Raw genomic sequence first — 21,772 nt, forward strand, 5'->3', positions numbered from 1 at the left:
ACGATCCTAAAAGGACTTGTCTGGCAGGAGACAGGAAAGAGCTGGGAGAACTGGCCAATCATCCTCTCAAAGTGAAGGTTTATTTGGAAGCCTTCAAACTGGCCCCCACTGAGAGAATAATTTGGAAGAAGAAAGAAATATCTGTATCTGTAGAGATGACTCATAGGGAAGCCCTAATGAGTATTCAAAGTGTGGTTCCTGAGCCAGCAGTATCAGCTTAACCGGGAGCTTGTCAGAAATTAAGGAAGAAAAGCCTGATCCTCAAGCTCCCTTGATTCGTAGTCAAGAAAGTCAGACCCTCACTTAGAGTTATTTCCCTTAGTCTTGCTTCTTTCAAAGTATGAATTTTCTAATTCATAGTAGAGAAGAGACAGAAAATTAGAAGAGGTGAAGTTGTACCAATGAAGGCACAAATAAGGTGACGATTGATAAAGAATGAAAACCCTCCCAATGTTTAGACTGGACTTAGGTTCTTTCTTTCTTTCTTTCTTTCTTTTTTTCTTTTTTTTTTTTCTGAAGCTGGAAACGGGGAGAGACAGTCAGACAGACTCCCGCATGCGCCCTACCAGGATCCACCCGGCACGCCCACCAGGGGGCGACGCTCTGCCCACCAGGGGGCGATGCTCTGCCCCTCTGGGGCGTCGCTATGTCGCTACCAGAGCCACTCTAGCGCCTGGGGCAGAGGCCAAGGAGCCATCCCCAGCACCCGGGCCATCTTTGCTCCAATGGAGCCTCGCTGCGGGAGGGAAAGAGAGAGACAGAGAGGAAGGAGAGGGGGAGGGGTGGAGAAGTAGATGGGCGCCTCTCCTATGTGCCCTGGCTGGGAATCGAACCCAGGACCTCTGCACGCCAGGCCGACGCTCTACCACTGAGCCAACCGGCCAGGGCAGGTTCTTTCTTTCTTTATGAAATTTTTTTTAGTGCGAGTGTGTGCACGTGAGAGACAGACAGATGGGAAGGGAGAGAGATGAAAAGCATCAACTCGTAGTTGTGGCACCTTAGTTGTTCACTGATTGCTCCCTCATATGTGCTTTGACTCAGGTGGGGGCTACAGCTGAGCCAGTGACCCCTTGCTCAAGCTAGTGAGCCTATGCTCAAGCTGGCAACCTCAGGGTTTCGAACCAGGGTCCTTAGTGTCCCAGGCCAATGCTCTATCCACTGCTCCACTGCCTGGTGAAAAGTGTGTAGCAAACAGCCACGTACTCCTCAATACGGTCTGTGGTCATTGTTTAATAGTTTCAAAGTAAATACCTATAATGTTGGCCGAGAGTCATCAAGAACAATTTAAACCTTGTTTTATGATACAGATTTCAAAAATATTTTAAAAGGTGAAATATGTATGTCAAATGAATCAAGTTTGAGTGCTTTAAGGAGTTAGCTTTACTTCTTTGGGAGTTTCACTTGCAGCACGCTTCCTTCCCCAAAGAAACTGATTCCGAGGCACCACTGTGACTTGTTAGAGGTCAAGGCCACGCCCCATCCTTTTCCTACACCTGCTGGGGCACAGTGTAAGAACTCAATACGTGTTGCACTTAGTACAAAAACTTTCCACAGTGAGGCCCTTCCTTATTTTGTGTAGGCATCAGAGGTGTCTCCACTTGCAGTATGTGTCTTCCTATAAAAACAACATTTACTGCTCAGTATCTAAAATACTAACATCAGCGTTATACTTTAGGTATGTTATGGGATAAAAATAAGCCTAATAGGCTTTTGTGTGCTGACCGGTTTTACTTACTGATTTTATTTACAATTTTTTTTTAAGTGAGAAGTGGGGAGACAGAGACAGACTCCCACATGTGCCTGGACCAGGATCCACCTGGCATGCCCCCTATCAGATGATGCTCTGCCCATCTGGGACTGTTGCTCTGTTGCTAGGCAACCAAGCTATTTTTAGCACATGAGGTGAGGCCATGGAACCATCCTCAGCACCCTGGGGCCAACTTGCTCCAACTGAGTCATGGCTGCAGGAGGGGAAGAGAGAGAAAGAGAAAGGGGGGAAGAGAGAGAGAGAGAGAGAGAGAGAGAGAGAGAGAGGAGGGAGAGGGGAAGGAGGGGAGAAGATGGTTCCTTCTCCTGTGTGCCCTCACCAGGAATTGAACCCAGGATGTCCATACACCGGGCTGACACTCCACCACTGAGCCAAATGGCCAGGGCCTACATATTAATTTTAGAGAGAGGAGAGGGAGAGAGAGAAAGGTGCGGGGGAGGAGTGGGAATCCTAAACTAGCAGTTGCTTCTCAATGCGCTTTGACCAGGCAAGCCCAGGACTTTGAACTGGTGACCTGAACATTCCGGGTCAAGTGTTTATCCATGTGCCACCACAAGTCAGGCTGACCTGGGAACTTAACGATCCATTTATTCTTCATTTAGTCATGTCTTTAAAAAGCACAATACAATTTCTCTATGGGGGAAATATAGTCCAAATTCCAAAAATGTAATTTACACATGACTTTTGGGACATGCTCTGTTCACTAGATGTTTCTAGGTGTATATTATGTCCCTAATGTAATCCAGAGAACCAAACTCAGGGAGCTAGGGGTTTGGAAGTTCCATAAAATAATTGGACCTTCTTCAATATTAATACATTTCTTTGTAATTTGGTAAAACTCAAAGGGAAGCACCATTGAGACTCGTTTCTAGTGCTGACTATGCTAAGTTCAAACAAAGAAGTCAAACATGTGGGTAAAGCTGGTCTGACTGAGGCATAGAGGAAGAGTGGAAACAGCTTGGGCACCTGTTTGGCCACAAATTATATTCTGCAGAGTAAGTTCTCACTGTGCCTCCTGTTACCTCCCTTACCACATCATATGGTGGCTTCAGGGTTAGAGTTCAAGGGCAAGAGTCCCCGATTCTTGAAATGAACCACTCTTTTTTTTTTTTTTGCTTAACAGCAAAGGCACAAATTGTGAGATAAGGTCTCAGCTTTTGTTCCAAGTCAGTAAATTTTCTCTTTCTTAAAATTGTTCTGTGGAAACGTAAGTAGATAACGGCCCAAGGGGGCTGCTAGTTTATTTCATTTGTGTAGTAGAGTGGACAGTGGTGTCTAGGGTGCAGAGCATCTGGGTTATAACACTGGCCTTACTCCTTGCTTATAATTTGATCTTTGACAAGTCGTCCAACCTTTCTGAGCCTAAGTTTTCACTTCTGTAACAGGGAGGTAATAATAATAATAATAATAATAATAATAATAATAATAAAAATATTCACCCTTCCTGATTCACAAGGCTATTGTTATAAGGAACAAATGAGATGATGTATACGAACATTTTAACCAGGTCTACATGGGCATGGACTATTTTTTAAACTTTTATTTAATTTTATTTTTCTTAGTGCATGCACATGTGAGAGAGAGAGAGACAGACCAGGACAGACAGACAGGAAGGGAGAGAGATGAGAAGCATCAACTCATAGTTGCCGCACTTTAGTTGTTCATTGATTGCTTCTCATATGCGCCTTGACCTGGGGGCTCCAGCTGAACCAGTGACTCCTTGCTCAAGTCAGCGACCTTGGGCTCAAGCCAGCAATGTTTGGGCTCAAGCCAGTGACCATGGGGTCACGTCTATGATCCCACGCTCAAACCAGCAACCCCGCGCTCAAACTGGAGAGCCCGTGCTCAAGCTGAATGAGCCTGCACTCAAGCCAGTAACTTTGTAGTTTGAAACCTGGGTTCTCAGTGTCCAAGACCAATATTCTAACCACTGTGCCAGTGCCTGGTCAGGCAGGAGGACCTTTTATGGCAGAAAGCACAGGAAGAAACTCTAGGTGGAATGGACTTGACTAACAGGAGAGATTGTTCAAGACAACATTTAACATAGGAAGTCTCTATTCTTACTTTCACCCCAACTAGGGAAGGTGTTCACCTGTGATGCTCACAGGTGTTCAGAGGGGTGGTCCTGCAGAGGGCATTTGCAGAGTGCCTGAATTTAAACACATCAACCACGTTTTAGCATTTGAGCGAAGCTTTTCAACAGTCAGTGGAAACAGATTTCCTAGAGCAATAGACATGCCATTGAAGAATCTGAACTCCACAATCTGTGAACAGTAAAGCTATGTTGTCCTGTCATTCATGATTACCCTTTATCTACTTTGGCCAAGATCTGGAGGGTCAGTCCCTGAAAGGAAAAGACAAGGGGCCTTGGGATGGGGTACCTCAGACATATTTGTGGGTGTGGGCACAATTCTAGGTCAAAACTGTGCCCAAAATAGGGAGATTAGGTGACCGTATGTGCAATAAATTTAGAATGAAGGGCCTCTTGCCCTGCTCCTCCAGCTGGCTCCTCTCAGACCATTGGCTCCAGTTCTTCTTTGAGAAATTGACCAGTCAAGAGGCAAGACCTATGGACACCGACGTCAGGGTTCTGCCCCCAAAGGCGCCACCCGCACAGCCCTACAGTGAAGTTCAAAGTCAACAAAGCTCATCATATGCTCAGCATTTCCAATCAGCTTTTCTTCTTTACTGATTATTATGAGTATATGGCCAAAAAGTACTACATATATAAGAAAACTTTCCATCATGATAAGTTGAAATAAAAAAAATAAAAAAAAGCAAATACAGGCCCTGGCCGGTTGGCTCAGTGGTAGAGTGTCGGCCTGGTGTGCAGAAGTCCCAGGTTCAATTCCTGGCCAGGGCACACAGGAGAAGCGCCCATCTGCTTCTCCATCCCTCCCCCTCTCCTTCCTCTCTGTCTCTCTCTTCCCCTCCCGCAGCCGAGGCTCCATTAGAGCAAAGATGGCCCAGGCACTGAGGATGGCCCTGTGGCCTCTGCCCCAGGCACTAGATTAGCTCTGGTTGCAACAGAGCAACGCCCCAGATGGGCAGAGCATCGCCCCCTGGTGGGCATGCCGGGTGGATCCCAGTCGGGCACATGCGGGAGTCTGTCTGACTGCCTCCCTGTTTCCAACTTCAGAAAAATACAACAACAACAAAAAAAGCAAATACATAAAAGCAATAGCAACTTTAAATACTCAGAGACAAGGAGAAAAAAAATCGCAAAAAAAAAAAAAAGGAACCACCTATTATTAAAACCCTCAGAAGGAAAGAACATACCGTGACTATGAGAAACGTGCCGTCTTTGAAAAGGAGGCTGTAAAACAGCAACATTCAGAGGACAAAAATGTGCTTCTGGAAATTACAAACGCAACAGAAGAAAGGAAACCGTCCAGAAAGTTGAGTAAAAATATAGAAATAGAAACTGGAATGAAAATATAAGAAAATCAAAGGATCAGTTCGGGAGATCTAATACCTAAATAATTTCAATTTCCAGAATAAGAGAACAGAGAAAACAGAAAGGGCAGAATCATCCAAGAAATAATGTAAGAAAATTTTCCTCAGTGGAAGGACATTAAAGTCGCCAGATTGGAAGTTTTGTTGAATGTAAAGCAAAGTGGATAAAAAATAGACTTACAAGGCACGTATTAAGAAATTCAGAACATTGGCAAAAACCAGAAGTCTCTACAAGCTTCCAAAGAGAAAAAAGAAAGACTAAGAAGGATTGGAGCCCTGGCTGAGTAGCTCAGTTAGTTGGAATGTTGTCCAGTACACCAAGGTTGAGGGTTCAATCCCAGCTCAGACAAGAAATAGGCAGTGAATGCGTCAATTAGCAAAACAACAAACTGATGTTTCTCTCTCTCTGTCTCTCTCTCTCTCTCTTCCCCCCTTCCCCCTCCCTTTCTCTCTCTAAGATCAATAATAATAATAATAATAATAATAATAATAAAAGATTGGCCTGATTTGTGGTGGCGCAGTGGATAAAGCATCGACCTGGAAACGCTGAGGTCATCAGTTTGAAACCCTGGGCTTGCCTGGTCAGGGCACATATGGGAGTTGATGCTTTCTGCTCCTACCCCTTTCTCTCTCTCTTTCCTCTCTAAAATGAATAAAAATAATAATAATGAAAGATTGGAAACAAATATGGTTTGCAACTTTTCAATAGCAACCTTGAAAGCGAAAAGGCAATAAAACAGTGCCTTTGAAATTCTGAAGGATAATTATTTCTGTTTTAGAATTCTAGACCTGGCCGGATAGCTCAGTTGGTCTAGAGCAGGGGTCTCAAACTCGCGGCCCACGGGCCGCATGCGGCCTGCCGAACAATTTTGTGCAGCCTGCAGACTAATCCACGAAGTTCAAAATATTTTGGATAAAATTAAGTAAGCCTAGGGGCCTACTTGTATTTTTCATTTCTCTAGCATCCTAGCTAGATATTAGCTTAGTTAACAGCAGTTGTGATGCGAACTACAGTTTCTGGTTGTTTTGTGACACTGAAAAGTGTTGCGTAACAGTTGCCTTTTGTAGACCTAGTGCGGCCCGCCGAACGGCTGTGATCTTGCTCTGCGGCCCACATGCTGAGTTGCGTTTGAGACCCCTGGTCTAGAGCATCAACCTGAAGCACAGAGGTTGCCGGTTCGATCCCCAGTCGGGGCACATACAGGAACAGATCTATGTTCCTCTCTCTCTCTCTCTCTCTCTCTCTTTCCCTACCTCTCTCACTAAAATCAATAATAATAATAATAATAATAATTCTATACCCAGACTATCATTTAAATTTGAGAGTTGAAAAACTACCATCTTAGGCACCAACAGTCTCAAAACATTTATGTGTCGTACAATCTATCCCCAGGAGCTCATCTTGAGCAGAGTGTACTCCACCCAGAAGGAGAGGACACACGAGAAAGACCTGGGACACAGGAAGTAGGAGATCCGGTTAGAGAAGATGAGAAGGAGTACCATGCACGGATGATGGAGTGAGGAGGCTCCAGGGAGCGAGCTGAGCCCGCACAGTGGGTAACTACAGGTCGGAGGAGTGAACTGGAGGCACGGGCTGATTGCAGCCGGCCCCGTCAGCAGGTCCCTCGGGGCCATTAATGTTTCTTTCACCTTGAGAACAGCAGAGTTGAGTTTCATGCTGTCTTCTTGACGTGACTGGGGTTTGCCCACGGCCTGAGGCACCGCTGCTTAGATGTGCTGAGGACATCGCACCCCCTCCCCCAGCTTTTCCTGTTTAACGCTTAACCCTGAGAACTAGAAATAAATCATGGGTTTCGAAGCAGAAAATACTCAATGGTCCGTTTAGGACGCTGGACATCCTGTGCCTGGCCCACACTATGGTCTCGCCCCGAGTCCCAAATACGGCAAGCTTCGTGTTTCTGAGGACTCACTGACATGACCTGGCCCCGCCATCTTCACGAGAAGGAGTGGAAGTGAACGCTAGACAGTGACTCAGAGAGTCTGGTCAGCTTCTCTTTCACTGGGAGACTTTGTCTAATAAAAGAGGCGACATGGCTTGTTCCTTTCACGGTTCGAGGTGTGCTTGTTACTGAGTTTTTAGAAATGAAGTAATACATCTTTGAGGGTTATGTACATTTGTACTACAGTTCTTTTTGAAAAGTGCAAAAGAATGCTTAACATTAACGTCAGTAATGGTTCCTTCTCTGGGGCATGATGGGGAACAAGACGGAATTAGGGAAGGGTGCACAGTGGACTTTATTTTATTATTTTTTATTTTTTGGATACCAAATTACTTTATTCAAAGGAATGGTACAAATGAAAGGATGAAAGTGGATGATTTGGTATGTTTTAGAAAAGGTAAAGGTAACTCCAACATGCACATACTGCTTTGGTGACCAGGGAAGTCACCCCGTGGCTACGGGAAGCCAGCCTAAAGCTTAGCTATCTTCTCCGTCTCCCAGGGTGTGCTTGTCAAAGAGATATTCGGCCATGCCTGTTCGGGGGGGCCCCCCAACCTGCACAACTGGTTATGTGGTCACCCAATTCTTTGATGGATTCCACCTGCTCATTCAGGTAATGAGTCTCAGTGAAGTCACACAAATGAAGGTCATTTTTGTCGGTGGCCAGTTTGTGCAATTCCAGTAGTGACTGACTCACACTTTTTTTCTAAGTGCAACGCACACTACATTGCATTCAGTCTATTAACCGTCGTCAGAGTCTGGTTCCTTGATGTCCTGAAGGAAAGTTCGGCCACCACGCTGGTTCTGCAGCGTCATCAGATTTTCAGGATGTCCCTTTTCCTCATGAGATTGGTGAAGAAAATATTTGGCAAAGTTCTTCGAAGCCACATCATTATGGACAAAGTAGTAAGACAGGGACAGGTAGGTATAGGATGCGTAGAGCTTCAGGTTGATCTGGTGGCTGATGGTGGCTTCAGAGTCCTGGTGGCAGTTCTGGCGCACCTGCACATTGTTACTTAATTATTATTTTAAAGTGAAACTAAATATTTTATACCTGTATAAAATTGATTATATGTATCAATTTTAAAAAATTTTTAAATTGACTTTTGAGAGAGAGAGAAGGGGGGGAGAGAGAGAGAAAGAGACAGGAACATCCCATCTATTCTGGTATGTGCCCTGACTGGGGTTGGAACCAGCATCTGCACTTTGGGATGGCTCTGTAACATACCGAACTATCTGGCCAGGGCTATATGTATCTATTTTTTTGTTTTTGTTTTTGTATTTTTCTGAAGCTGGAAACGGGGAGGCAGTTAGACAGACTCCCACATACACCCGACCGGACCCACCCGGCATGCCCACCAGGGGGCGATGCTCTGCCCATCTGGGGCGTCGCTCTGTTGCGACCAGAGTCACTCTAGCGCCTGAGGCAGAGGCCACGGAGCCATCCCCAGCGCCCGGGTCATCTTTGCTCCAATGGAGCCTTGGCTGCGGGAGGGGAAGAGAGACAGAGAAGAAGGAGAGGGGGAGGGGTGGAGAAGCAGATGGGCGCCTCTCCTATGTGCCCTGGCCGGGAATCGAACCCGGGACTTCCGCACACCAGGCCAACGCTCTACCACTGAGCCAACCGGCCAGGGCCTATATGTATCTATTTTAATAAAAGTTTTTGAAGTAAAAATGGGTCTTAAGTCCAACAAATGAGGAGTACCTGGAGAAGGTGCTTGAGTTTTGCTGAGCCCAACGTGAAGAGCTAAGGTAGAATTACTTAACTGATAGGAGAAAATTCCCAATTACTTAGCTATTAAATTCTCCTTGGAAGCTCTCTTCCTGACGTGCAGGGGCCTGTTCCTCAGGAATTGAGTCACGGGAAACATCAAGAAAGAGGTGCTTACTTCTTCACTGCCTGCTGGGGTGTGCTCACGCTCTCTGCCTTCATTCAGATATTACTGGAGGGGGGGAAGCCCCTAATTACAGATGGTTACTGACTCACAACCCTACTTTGATCAGGGTTATTTCCCTTGAGGAGAAGGCATGTGGTATTTTTGCCTAGCTTGTGCTACGTGACCTTCAGCCGTAGGGTAGGCCTTCCTAGGAGCTCTTTTAAGCCAGCTGGGCGCAAAGCTGTTGGATTGCTTGAACAGACACACCCAGGACATGGGTGGGGCTTTGAAACACCCAGCTCTCCTGAGTGTCTTTTTACATGACCTGGCTGTGGTCAATAGTCACTGAACAGGAGGTGGGAGCTGGCCTATTTCTCTATACTTGTCAGGACTCTTTAAGTAGTAAGGGCAGATACCCCATTTGCAGATTTTTTTTTTTTTTGTATTTTTTTGAAGTTGGAAACAGGGAGGCAATCAGACAGACTCCCGCATGCGCCCAACCAGGATCCACCTGGCATGCCCACCAGGGGGCGATGCTTTGCCCATCCGGGGCGTCGCTCTGTTGCAACCAGAGCCATTCTAGCGCCTGAGGCAGAGGCCACAGAGCCATCCTCAGCGCCCGGGCCAACTTTGCTCCAATGGAGCCTTGGCTGCGGGAGGGGAAGAGAGAGAGACAGAGAGGAAGGAGAGGGGGAGGGGTGGAGAAGCAGATGGGCACTTCTCCTGTGTGCCCTGGCCGGGAATCGAACCCAGGACTCCTGCACGCCAGGCTTATGCTCTACCACTGAGCCAACCGACCAGGGCCTCCCATTTGCAGATTTAAATGCAAAAAGATGAGTAGATTCACTTAGCAGCATCACATAGGACGATATTCAGGTATAGCTGGATCTAAGCGCTCTCTAACAAAATCATTGGCATCTGTTTCTTTCTGCTTTCTTCTGTATCAGCTTCCTTTCCAGGCAGGTTGTCCTTAATGTGATGGTCTGGAGTCACTACAGCTTGTATTTCACCTGCTTAGTAAGTCCAGTGTAAAGATATATCATTCTCATTTATTCCAGCAAAAGCCTGGGGCTCCTATTGGCCCAGCTACAGCCATGTGAGCATTCCTGAAGCGATCACATTGGCAGTGGCTTGATTGACAGCATTCACATGTCCACCCCTTCTCCTGGGGTGTGTCTCAGATTCCCTATGACACAGAATAAGAAGAAAGCTACTTTTCATTATAACAGCCATTTGTCCAAAGAAACTAGAGTTTATTTTGAATAACTAATTTTTAAATTCAGTTGTTTGAAATGATAAAATTTAGGTCTAACTTATGAATTACCATTAGCTTGTGATCTAATCATCTTGCGCGAATTTTCTTCCTTAATGAAAGCACACTTTAAAAGCAATTCAGATGAGTATAAAAAAATCTCTTTTACTAAAGAAATTTGATAGCAGTGGAGCCCTTATGTCTTTATTCTGAATAGGGAAAAAGAGAAGAAAAACCTAAACAGAAGAAATCTGCTGTTTCCAAAAGATCTCAAACCATAGTTTAGTCTGATGTGGGATCTTCAGTTCAATTTGATTTGTCAGCTCATGGTTTGGGTTTAGTTCAAAGGCTTGTACATTCAGACTTCTCACTAAAGGGATTTCTAACACAGTACTTAGAAAAAGAAAGTGCTTTTAAAGCTAAGGCATTTACTGCAAAGTCACTCCCTCATGAAAGGGAGACATATTTCTGACTTCACCTTTTACCTTCTTAGTGGGGGACTTATGTTCTCTTTCTCTCTTTCCTTTTCCTTTTCCTTTTCCTTTTCCTTTTCCTTTTCCTTTTCCTTTCCTTTCCTTTCCTTTCCTTTCCTTTCCTTTCCTTTCCTTTCCTTTCTTTCCCTTTCCTTTCCCTTCCTTCTCTTTCTTTCTTTCTTTCTTTCTTTCTTTCTTTCTTTCTTTCTTTCTTTCTTTCTTTCTTTTTTTCTTTCTTTCTTTCTTTCTTTCTTTCTTTCTTTCTTTCTTTCTTTCTTTCTTTCTTTCTTTCTTTCTTTCTTTCTTTCTTTCTTTTTGTGGTGAGAGGAGGGGAGGTAGTGAGACAGACCTGCATGGGCCCTGAGTAGGATCTACCTGGCAACACCATCTAGAGCCAATGCTCAAACACCAAGCTATTTTTAGCAACTGAGGCTGATGTACTCCAATGGAGCTATCCTCAGTGCCTGGGGCCCCACTCAAACCAACTGAGCCACTAGCTATAGGAGGGGAAGAGGAAGAGAAGAGGGAGATGGAGAGGAGGGGAGAAACTGATAGTTGCTTCTCCTGTGTGCCTTGACTGGAAATTGAACATAGGACATCCATACACTGGGCCGACACTCTATCTACTGGGCCACCAGCCAGGGCTAAAGGCTTATGTTAATCTCTTTCATTGCACAGTGGACAAGATGTACTTGGGAAAGGTACTGGTTGCTTTCAAATTTCTTACTAACTCCATGACTTGGTCATTTAGTCACTTTGCCTCTCTGTGAAAACCTCCTATGTGGGCAGTGCCTGGCCCATAGTGAGCCCTTCCTGAGTATTTGCTACCATTCTTGTTATTTCAAGAGCCCTCAAAGCACAAGACCGTGGCCCGTTTGACTTCTGGTCGCAATGGAAGCTGGGAAAGCAGAAGCCAATGCCTGAAGCTAAGCTGCCTGTTAAAAGTCGAATAGAAATAGATGAGAGGACAGCCAAGCCCTTTTCTCTTCAGAGAGCTATCAAACCACGCTCTACTGCAGACTCCGGGCGTGGCTTTGGCCAGAGGTCAAAGGTCCTCCTATGTGTGGTGACATTTCTGAGCACAGAGCTGAGTTATAAAACTCTTGAATGGAAGGTTTTGGCATTTGGAACGGCTTTGGGATAGAAAGCAGGGCTTTTATAGAGGCGATTCACGGAACTGCTTAGGCTGGCAGAGAACCCAGACTGTTATGACTCACTTGTCTCTTTATTGCTTTGGACCAAGAACTGTTGTTTCTTTTCAAGTCCATCTGTAGGAGCTGAGCTACAGCCGCAAGTCAGGATAACTCAGAAAGACAGTGCAGCTTCAGGGAGTGTGAACCGTTGTTGGACTCTGGGTCACGCTTGGTGAACAAGCAGAATACAGATTTTATTTTTACCAGGGGGAGAGAATTTCTTTTGGAAACTGGCAGCATCTTTAATGCTTCTTTAACATTAGATAGGCTTTCCTTTTGTCTGCCTACTATTTTTATTTTATTTAAAAATTTTTTCCATTGATTTGAGAAAGAGAGAGAGGAAAGAAGAAGGAGGGGGGAGAGAGGGAAGGAGGGAGGGAGGGGGAGCGAGAGAGAAAAAGAGAGAGAGAGGCATCAACTCATTGTTTCACTTAGTTGTTCCATTTAGTTGTGCACTCACTACTTCTTGAATGTGCCCTGATCAAGGATGGAACCTGTGACCCTGTGACCTCTGGTTCCTTGGGTTGACGCTTTATCTACTGAGCCACCTAGCCAAGGCACCATTTTTATTTTCTGAAAGCACAGGCTAAATTGATTATGTGATAATGATAGGACATTAGAACAACTTCGGAAAGTAGAGATCAGCGTGTCTGGGTAGAACTAGGGATAGCAGGAGAGGTCATTTGGAGTTTGCTTTGCCTGAGGCCCTGTTAGGCCTCCTGGGGAAAAAGTGGAAAGAGAGTTTTCGGACTGGTGGTAAGACCCAGTGGTAGGCAGACTGCTAAGAGAGCGCTCAATGTTCCCCATCTCCTGCTACCTACCTCCTCTTGTGTTTAGGCTAAACCTAGTGACCTGCATCTCATGAACAGAATGTGACAAAGGTCATGGATGTCACGTCCATGTTTAGGTTACAAAAGACTGTGATTTCTTCCCTGCTAGGACTCTCTCACTGCTGCCGCTTTCTTGTCCCTTCCCTCGCATTCTCAGCTGGCATGTTCTGATGAGGCCAGAGGCCGGGTTAGAGAGGTGCGCAGGGCTAGAAACGAAGGTTGGCTTCCGGGCAACATTGTGCAAAGAACTGAGACCCCCCAGTCCAATGCCTGTGAGGAACTGCGAACCACTATTGGGCACGTCTGGATGGGCATCCTGCCCCAGTTGAACCTTGAGTTCAACTCTAGGTATCACCTGATCTCTGTCTTATGAGAGGCACTGAAGCTGAGGACCCAACTAAAGCAGTACATGGATTCCTGATCCCTCAAAACTGTGAGACAGTAAGTGTATGTTATTGTAAGCTGCTGAAATTTGGGGTAATTCTTTTTTTTTAAGAATCTATTTATTGAATTTTTTAAAGAGAAGGAAGAGATAGAGAGAGAGAGAGAAGTTGGGGGAGAGGAGAGAGAAGCAGTTGCTTCTCATATATGCCTTGACTGGGCAAGCCTGGGGTTTCGAACAGGCGACCTCAGTATTCCCAGTCACTGCTTTATCCACTGTGCCAGCACAGGTCAGGCTGGGTGACTCTTTTTTTTTTTTTAATTTTTATTTATTATTTTTTTACAGGGACAGAGAGAGAGTCAGAGAGAGGGATAGATAGGGACAGACAGACAGGAACGGAGAGAGATGAGAAGTATCAATTATCAGTTTTTCGTTGGGACTCCTTAGTTGTTCATCGATTGCTTTCTCATATGTGCCTTGACCGTGGGCCTTCAGCAGACCGAGTAACCCCTTGCTCGAGCCAGCGACCTTGGGTCCAAGCTGGTGAGCTTTTTTTGGCTCAAGCCAGATGAGCCCGCGTTCAAGCTGGCGACCTCGGGGTCTCAAACCTGGGTCCTTCCGCATCCCAGTCCGACGCTCTATCCACTGCGCCACCACCTGGTCAGGCAGGCTGGGGTGACTCTTAATGCAGCAACAGGTAACTAAGATATCAGGACTATATTTTATTTAATTATTTTATTTATTATTTTATTTTATTTTGTGACAGAGACAGAGAGAGAGACAGAGAGAGGGACAGATAGGGACAGACAGACAGGAAGGGAGAGAGATGAGAAGCATCAATTCTTCGTTATGGCATCTTAGTTGTTCATTGACTGCTTTCTCATATGTGCCTTGACCAGGGGGCTATAGCAGAGCCAGTGACCCCTCGCTCAAGCCAGCGACCTTGGGCTCAAGCCAGCAGCCTTGGGCTTCAAGCCAGTGACCTTTGGGCTCGAGCCAGCAACCATGGGATCATATCTATGATGCCACGCTCAAGCCAGTGACCCCGCACTCATACCAGCGACCTCAGGGTTTCAAACCTGGGTTCTCTGCCTCCTAGTCCAACACTCTATCCACTGTGCCACCGCCTGGTCAGGCCAGGACTATATTTTAAACCATGTTTTCTTTTCTACGTGGTTTGAAATGCTGTTGCTGTCAAGATCCATGTTTCCATTTAAATGTGAGTGGCTCTGTTTCCAGGCTTCTTAGTCTGTTCTCTTGACCTATGTTTTCTTTTGTCTCGGTGCCTCTTCTATTTTATTCACCTAACATTCTTTCACAGGAATTGCTGAGGAGACTGTAAAGGCTGCCAAGGCATCTGGGCTGTGGAGAGCTCAGCTGTCAGAACTGGAGTGCTGAGGAGCTTCAATTCCAGAGAACACACCAGGCCCAGAGTCAGAGACAGAGACCCCTCTAGAAACACTCTGGGTTGTCCCTCTCTCTAAGTGTGGTGAGCGAGCCACATGGCTGGGGTGGGGAGGATAATTTCTTGCACTTGGGAAAAAGAGAAGGGAATTTTAGCCTGTCCTAGTCTTATATTCTTCTCCTTGTAGTTTATATGAATTATTGAAATTTCCACTATGGCATAGATTATTAAAAATCAAATCATAGCCTGACCAGGTGGTGGCGCAGTGGATAGAGCGTCGGACTGGGATGCTGAGGACCCAGGTTTGAGACCCCGAAGTCGCCAGCTTGAGCACAGGCTCATCTGGTTTGAGCAAAAGCTCACTAGCTTGGACCCAAGGTCGCTGGCTTGAGCAAGGGGTTACTCGGTCTGAAGGCCGAGGTCAAGGCACATATGAGAAAGCAATCAATGAACAACTAAGGTGTTGCAATGCGCAACGAAAAACTAATGATTGATGCTTCTCATCTCTCCATTCCTGTCTGTCTGTCCCTGTCTGTCCTTCACTCTGACTCTCTCTCTGTCTGTGTAAAAAAAAAAAAAATCATAGCCTGACCAGGTGGTGGTGCAGTGGATAAAGCATCAGTCTGGGATGCGGAGGACCCAGGTTCGAGACCCCAAGGTCGCTAGCTTGAGCGCGGGCACATCTGGTTTGAGCAAAACTCACCAGCTTGGACCCAAGTTCTCTGTCTTGAGCAAGGGGTTACTCGGTCTGCTGAAGGCCCGCGGTCAAGGCACACATGAGAAAGCAATCAATGAACTACTAAGGTGTCGCAACAAAAAAACCTGATGATTGATGCTTCTCATCTCTTTCCGTTCCTGTCTGTCTGTCCCTATCTATCCCTCTCTCTGACTCTATCTCTGTCTCTGTAAAAAAAAAAAAAAAAAAAATCAAATCATAGAACAGAAGAGGCAACATACTTATTTATCAGAGTAGGAAATAGGCTTAAAGAAATAAATGCCACATAAGACAAAGAAAGGCTGTGTCATAGTCCACATTCGTGGAGGTTAAAGACACAAGACAGCTAAGAGCAATATGTGAGACTACACTGAATTGTATACTCTGGGGGTGGGGAAGAAGGTGCTATAAAGGACATTACTGGGTCAACAGAAAAAAATCAGAATAAGAATGAAATATTAAATAAAAGTGTATTATTCTTAAACCTGCTAAAGTTGATAACTATCCCGAAGGTTATATAAGAGAATGTGCCTAAGGAGATACACATTGAAGTGTGCATGACTTATCCTCAAATGATTCAGAAGAAAATTATGTGTGTATGTGTGTGAGTGTGTATGTACAGGTGTGGAGAAAGAACAAACAATAAGCAAATGGAATCAAAAGTTAAGTAATAGTGTATAAATCTATGTAAATGGAATGTGAGTATTTTTAATACTATTTTTATTTTTCAAATTATCATTAAATTTGAAACTACATCTAAATGTTCCAAAAACAAACAAAAAAGTACCAGAGAGACAAAACGGATGATCTACAGGGGAGGATATGTCAGTGGGGAGCAAGACAGAGGCCAGAGGAAATAAGTTATAGTCCAAATTGCTAACAGAATGCAACTTTGAGTCTAGTACAGTGGTTCTCAACCTTTCTAATGCCGTGACCCCGCAATACAGTTCCTCATGTTGCGGTGACCCCAAACCAAAAAATAATTTTGGTGGCTACTTCATAACTGTAATTTTGCTACAGTTATGATTCGGAATGTAAATACCTGATATGCATTATGTATTTTGCGATGGCTTTAGGTGACCCCGCCGGGGTCGCGACCCACAGGTTGAGAACCGCTTGTCTAGTAGTTCTATCCTACCAAACTGTCATTCAAGAGTGAGAGTAAAATAAAAACATTTGAAAAAAAATAAAGACACTTAGTTAATGATTAAAACAGTTTCTTGATGAAAGAACTACTAAAGGATGCACTCAAAAAGAAAAGATAGTACAGAAGAAAGAATGGGATGCAAGGTGCAAAGTTGAGCAAAGCAATTATTAAACATGTCAGCAAATCTCAATCAACTTAGGCAAAAACAAACTTTGAGATGATTATATTTTGAGGTTAAAGTTGTGGAACTAAAAGTTTAGAAAACAATACATGGAAGATGGGAGAGAATAATCCAGAGTTAATATATTCTAATATCTTAATATTTTCTTTAGGTCAACCATGCATGTTAAAAATTTAAGATGATAGCCTGACCAGGTGGTGGAGCAGGGGATAGAGCGTCGGACTGGGATGCAGAGGACCCAGGTTTGGAACCCCGAGGTCACTAGTTTGAGCGCAGGCTCATCTGGTTTGAGCAAGGCTCACCAGCTTGAGCCCAAGGTCACTGGCTTGAGCAAGGGGTCACTCAGTCTACTGTAGCCCCCGGTCAAGGCACATATGAGAGAGCATTCAATGAACAACTAAGGTGCCACAACGAAGAATTGATGCTTCTCATCTCTCTCCCTTCCTGTCTGTCTGTCCCTATCTGTCCCTCTCTCTGTCTCTGTCACACACACACACACACACACACACACACACACACACACACACACACACAATTTTGAGATGATAAACTTAAAAAAAAGAAATGGAATCTATAACTTTCTAAATGGTTAGAGAAGAAACAGAAAAAATAAAGAAAACATGATCTTCCCTTGCCCCTGAAAAAGGGCAGGAAAGGAAAAGCATAAATAGAAAAAACACAAAACAAGAATGGTGGAAATAAATTTAAATATAATTATAGGATATGGAAACATTCACACAGTGGAAAACCACATAGAAATCAAAACAAACTAACCAGATGTATATGTATCAACACAAATAAACTTAGAAACATTATACTGTGTGTATAAAATGAAATTGGAAAGGAGATACACGGTATGGGACCACTTTGTAAGTTATAAAATGACCAGCCCTGCCCCAATGTGATACATTGTGTATGGTACAAATATATGTAGCAGAACTGTGAATAGAGGACTCCACAGCAATATAGTGATTATCTCAGGAAAAGATGGGAGAGGGTAGCTAGGGAAGAAAAGAAGGGGTTCCTAACTTTGCAATTTTATTTCTGAAACAACAGCAACAACTCGGAAACAGTCATGACAAAAAGTGAATGTATTCCCTCTGGGTTGTGGGTATGTGGGTATCTGTTATGTTCATTTCCGGGTTTCTCTGTATCTTTAAAGTATTTATGATTAAAAATATTAAACAGCATGTCTGTATTTTATAATTAATTACATTTTCCCATGGGCACAGAGAATAAATAGAAATGGTCCTGCTCTGAGGATGCTGGCTCAGGTAAGGACACGGGCTGTTCTCTGTCCCCCTCCCCCTCCTAGGTCCGTGCTCCGGCCTGCTGACCGCACGCACGGCCCAGGCTCCCTTCCCAGTGGGCTCTCAGGTCCCACCCCTGGAAGGCCCCAGGGGGAGCTTGGAGAGGGGGATAAAGAGAAGTCTGGGTGCTTCCTCCCTGCTCTCCTCCTGCTTTGGAAACACTGGACTCTAGTGCATCCTTCCATAAGCACAACTGCCACCAGACAGCTCCTACTCCAGGAGTTCCTCTCACTGGGCTCTAACAACAGTATTTCCTCCTCTTATCAATAGGTCCTGAGGTGGAAACAGCTTCTTCCTATTGCTAGTCTTGTTTGTTCCCTTAACTATGTAGGACACTCTGTGAGTAGTTCCTTCATTAAACCCTTTGTATTTTAAGCACCTGAAATGACACAAGAAGGTACCATGAAAGGTAAAAAAAAAAAAGATAAATATATGATATTATACATTATGTATATAATTACATAATAATAATAATAATAATTTTTTAGTTTATAGAACTTCTTTGCTGGGGATGAAAAGATTGATCAGGTGACCTTCTTCTTCCCATCTGGCCTACCGCACCAAATAACTTGTCTTGAGCACATATGGTTGGCAAGTTCCTGATGAAAAGGGGTTGTGGCCGGCACATACAGATCTACCTGCTCTCCTCAAATGTCATGCCCCCAAATCTTATTCCCTGAATGGTATCGAATGTGCTTTTCCAGATTGATTTGTTCTTACTCCGTTGATTTTTTTTAATTTTTAATTTAATTAATTAATTTATTTATTTATTTTTTACAGAGACAGTGAGTCAGAGAGAGGGATAGACAGACAGGAATGGAGAGCGATGAGAAGCATCAATCATTAGTTTTTCGTTGCACGTTGCAACACCTTAGTTGTTCATTGATTGCTTTCTCATATGTGCCTTGACCGCGGGCCTTCAGCAGACCAAGCAACCCCTTGCTGGGGCCAGTGACCTTGGGTTCAAGCTGGTGAGCTTTTGCTCAAACCAGATGAGCCTGCGCTCAAGCTGGCGACCTCGGGTCTTGAACCTGGGTCTTCCGCATCCCAGTCTGACGCTCTATCCACTGCGTCACCACCCGGTCAGGCTACTCCATTGATTTTGATTGTGTGATACCCTCTATACCAAGAACTGTGCCAAGAAACAGGGGTAGGTTATTGAAAAAGAGTGAGTCCTGATCCTCAAAGAGTTTACAGTAGCCAGGGGAAAAATATGTAAACCTAGTCGAATGAAATATGGCAAATGCTAGGAAGGTGGAATTGGAGAGTGCTCTTGAGTCTGGGGTACCCAGGAGCATCACCCAACCCAATCTTGTACCCTCAGGGATAGTTCCCCAGAGGAACTAACATCTAATCCCCAAACTACAGCCTCATGCAGCCCCCTGAGGCCATTTATCCGGCCCCCGCCGCACTTCCGGAAGGGGCACCTCTTTCATTGGTGGTCAGTGAGAGGAGCATAGTTCCCATTGAAATACTGGTCAGTTTGTTGATTTAAATTTACTTGTTCTTTATTTTAAATATTGTATTTGTTCCCGTTTTGTTTTTTTACTTTAAAATAAGATATATGCAGTGTGCATAGGGATTTGTTCATAGTTTTTTTATAGACCGGCCCTCCAACGGTCTGAGGGACAGTGAACTGGCCCCTGTGTAAAAAGTTTGGGGACCCCTGATCTAATCTGAGACTTGAACAATAAATACTAGTTAGTCAGGTTAAGGAAAATAGTTGGTTAGAGGGAGTGAATTTTTGTTTTAAGGTATTCTATGCAGAATGGAAGACATCTTGACCAAAGACCATAAAGGGATAAAAAGTATTTAGGAAACTGAAAAAGAATCTCTTGGTTTGATATATAAACTACAGGGAAGAGGGGGAGAGATGAGGCAGGAGATGAAACTAGGGGTCAGATCCCTAAAGATCTTAAAAGAAGATTAGGGAGTGGGTGAGGTGAGGTCAGAGAAGAGACATTTAATATTTTAAAGCAGGTAGGTATATAATATAATTATATTTCCATTTTAGACAGATTACTCTGAGTATGAACTTGAGATAAGATTGGAGGGAGGTCTTTTTGGAGGTGTTTGGACTGGACTTGGGTGGATACAGCAGGGCTGGAGAGATGGGACCATAGCGGAGAAGATGGCAGAGATCAGGCAATTTGAAGCTGGCATCCTGTCAGGTGCAGATGGTGCTGTCATTAGAGGACAGTCTTGCAAAATGCCAACTGCCATCGCTTGTTTGATTTTAGATAGATTGTAAGGTCTTTGGAATGTTTTGTATTTGTCTCTAGTACATTAGAGACACTCGTGGGATGACTAATCTTGACTAAGAGAATTTCAGTGACACAGTATTTTTGGTGCAGTGGTGATCTGCGTGACCTTTCAGAGCACCTTTGTCATGGAAGTTCAATAGCAATTGTGAAGCCAATATCTAGAGTTGTTTTCAGACTGCACATGAAGGTGTGAATGCTTCAGTTGGGTTCCCTGCCTATTGAAATGCCCAGGCTGTTTTCTCTTGACTCAGTTTTCTTCTGCCATCTGCTGGGACAAGCCTATCATAGCATCCCAAAGCAAGATAACCAGTGAACGCGAGCCTAAAAGCTTTGTGGGAGAAACAATGGACACTTTACCCTGGATAGTTTACAACTTAAGTGAAGAACCAAGTGTTACATCCATTCTACCTTCCATTTTTCTGCTAATCGTCAGTATTTTCCAAAGAGAAAATATCCCTTTCTATTTTTTTTTCCATTCAGACTATCTTTAATATCTGTGTTCCCCTTTGAGATTTTGCAACCTGATGATAACAATCATTATTATTACTACTAGTTTTCACATGAAGAAACAGAAACACAGAGACTTAAATAAAATGCCAACTTCAAACAGGAAATAAGTGATTGAGTCAGGACTGAAGCCTCTTTTTTTTTTGTAATTTTTCTGAAGCTGGAAACTGGGAGGCAGTCAGACAGACTCCCGCATGCGCCCGACAAGGATCCACCCGGCACGCCCACCAGGGGGCGATGCTCTGCCCATCTGGGGCGTCGCTCTGTTGCATCCAGAGCCATTCTAGCGCCTGAGGCAGAGGCCACAGAGTCATCCTCAGCGCCCGGGCCAACTTTGCTCCAATGGAGCCTTGGCTGCGGGAGGGGAACAGAGAGACAGAGAGGAAGGAGAGGGGGAGGGGTGGAGAAGCAGATGGGTGCTTCTCCTGTGTGCCCTGGCCGGGAATCCAACCTGGGACTGCTGCACGCCAGGCCAATGCTCTACCACTGAGCCAACCGGCCAGGGCCCGAAGCCTCTTTTACTACCAGTTCCACTCTTTTCTCAGTAAACGTGTTAAAATAAGACAAAGTTGAGGAGGGCCGAGATAAACTGCTCACCTGGAGCATGGATGGGGCGGGGCGAGCATGGAGGTGGAGAAGGCTAGTGGTTCCTCAAGGTTCAGCACGTAACATTCAGTGTGTTGATGTGGGGCTGGGAGCGTGGGTGGCAGCAGGAACAACTCTCCCACATTGTATGTTCCCCAAGGATACATCGAGGTGATGACCCTGGGGAAAAAAATTTTTAGTAAGTCCATGAAAACTGATAGAACTTGAACCAGGATAGAACTTAAAATCTTTGGTGGATGTTGTCAAACAAAAGAAACACTGTTATTTTTGGTTAACATACATGGTTAAGGCAAAGAAAGTAGCGCACCATCTTTTCTCATTTAAACATGTTATTCTTATATAAATACACAAATTTTCTTGGTTTTTTAAAGCCCAAATGTTCATGTAAAGTTAAAATTCTTCCTTACCTTCCTCAAAGACAACCACAGTCAGTGGTTCCACATCT

General features: G+C 44.5%; 1 pseudogene; it reads right to left on the reverse strand.

Moving 5' to 3' along the window:
* Positions 1–7,576: 7,576 nt before the first annotated feature.
* Positions 7,577–11,142, reverse strand: LOC136384449 (ferritin heavy chain pseudogene; annotated as a pseudogene).
* Between the last annotated feature and the right edge of the window lie 10,630 nt (positions 11,143–21,772).

The sequence above is a fragment of the Saccopteryx leptura genome, chromosome 13 (assembly GCF_036850995.1).
Source record: "Saccopteryx leptura isolate mSacLep1 chromosome 13, mSacLep1_pri_phased_curated, whole genome shotgun sequence".
In the NCBI taxonomy this organism is placed as follows: domain Eukaryota; kingdom Metazoa; phylum Chordata; class Mammalia; order Chiroptera; family Emballonuridae; genus Saccopteryx; species Saccopteryx leptura.